Source organism: Cynoglossus semilaevis, chromosome 9 (assembly GCF_000523025.1).
Source record: "Cynoglossus semilaevis isolate Cse_v1.0 chromosome 9, Cse_v1.0, whole genome shotgun sequence".
In the NCBI taxonomy this organism is placed as follows: Eukaryota; Metazoa; Chordata; class Actinopteri; order Pleuronectiformes; family Cynoglossidae; genus Cynoglossus; species Cynoglossus semilaevis.
Window position 1 is genome coordinate 1264864 of NC_024315.1, and position 1298 is coordinate 1266161.

Sequence of the window (1298 nt, forward strand, 5' to 3'; positions counted from 1 at the left end):
GACGCTGCGACTGTGCTGGCTGCAGCTGCTGCTGCTTCTGCTGCTCCATGTAGATAAGTGGTGTAGATCTGTGGATCTGCAGCGTTGGAGCCGCGGCTCAGACTGGAACGTACCAACATTCCAGTGTCTTTAATGGAATTTGCAGCGAATCCTGTCTCTCAGTCTCGACAGCCGAGGAATTTGGTTCAGCAAATCAGAGCGGCAGAACAATTCAATTATTCTGCGTGGCTTTAATAAATGTTTGCTATGCATTACATGAGAACTTTCTAATTCAAATTTTACGACTTAACAGTCGGGGCTTTTTCCCATTAAGTCTCGCCACACAAAGTTACCGTTTCCATTCCCGGTGTTTATTAAATAAATATGAAAGAGTCCTAGAGACGGATGTTAGCGCGAGGAGAGAGCGGAGATTAGTGCAGACGACTAAGACAAAAGTTTCAGCCACTGGTGCGTTGATAATACAAACTCCTGGCATGTGCAGCGCTGGGATCTGGCAGATGAAGGATTTAATTCTTTGCTTTAATAGATTTTTCCGCCTTTTTGGGAAATATGGAAATATTCCCGCTCCGTTAGCATGTGCAGCCGCTCCCCCCCCGTCCGCCCCCCCGAACACGGTGTTAGCACAGCGCTCTGCTTGTCCCGCTCTTTTTCTTGATGAGATTTTGAGTCGTGTGTAATTCCCGTCGACTTCCATAATGTTTTCCAATTGGCAGATTCACAGACAGTAGCATCTGGAGACCGCGCCCGTGGGTGGCGTCGGATTCTCGTGCAAAAACTACGCAAAAAAAATCCAAGGGATTAGCATCGACCGGGTTTCTACTTTATAGAAAACAACTTTTCAGATCTGAAAAAAGAAACTTTGATGTTTCCCTGAGACTGAAAAGACAGGAAGTCACCATGGACAGGAAGTCACCGTGAACAGGAAGTCACCGTGAACAGGAAGTCACCGTGGACAGGAAGTCACCGTCAGGATAAAGGAGGCTAAACATAGGTCAGAGCTCTGTGGTTTTATGGAGCTGCTCAGGTCCAGGTCCACGTTAACCAAACCCTGACCTCCTGGATGACCTCATGACCTCATGACCCTGACCCTCCACAGTCTGGGAGCCACATGGAGGTGAACGTTGTTTTTCATTCATAACAGAAGTATCAGTAAAAATTCAGACGTCTTTGAAGGACACGCTGGTGATGACATCATCAGGAACCAGAAAACACTGGGAGAAAGTTTTCACCCCCTCCTCTCCCTCCTCCACCCCCCCCTCCCCCACCCCCCGGGGCCACGGACTCCCTGCCGCCACACA